The sequence below is a fragment of the Myotis davidii genome, unplaced genomic scaffold, assembly GCF_000327345.1.
Source record: "Myotis davidii unplaced genomic scaffold, ASM32734v1 scaffold105, whole genome shotgun sequence".
Classification (NCBI taxonomy): domain Eukaryota; kingdom Metazoa; phylum Chordata; class Mammalia; order Chiroptera; family Vespertilionidae; genus Myotis; species Myotis davidii.
In genome coordinates this window covers 1,652,740-1,653,352 of record NW_006300371.1, presented here as the reverse complement: position 1 = coordinate 1,653,352, position 613 = coordinate 1,652,740, and positions in this window count along the sequence as shown.

Here is a 613-nt window from a genome sequence, read left to right as displayed (position 1 = left end):
CGAACCTATGACACGCGTGTCAGAGGTGACACGTGAACACATTTTGGGTGACACACATCGACAGAGACAAAAAATTGCATAATTCAAACATTTTCTCTCGCAATGGTCAGAGTTGGGCATCACTCGAATAATATTATTACACACGTTACTCATGATCAATAATGCAATTCTAAAACCAGATGTAAACGTGTACATCGGTGTTACGTAGCAAAGATACGTAGTGAAAACATCCAAGATACATTGTTCCAATATTGACATTAATACAAAAAGGTTAAGAATTGCACTATAAAGAGATTAATCTTTACTCATGACATTTTATTTGTACTCCAGTGACAAAATGCCCAGTTCTGGAAATGGCCTCGTAATTGTCAACATGTGCCTCGGGTAAGCTTCCCGTGCATTCCAGTGCATTTGGCATATGGACCCAATTGATCGCCATGTTCGTTAGGAGTTGGACCAATATCTGGGCTTCAGATGAGTACCCTGAGGAAGTTGAGCATCCTGTTCACGACCATAAAATTGGTCAATGGCAAACTTGTGTTTGAAAACCACATCTGTCTTTCTCAAGTAGGTTAGGTTGCCTTATGTCTATTCAGAATTTCAAGTAGAGTAC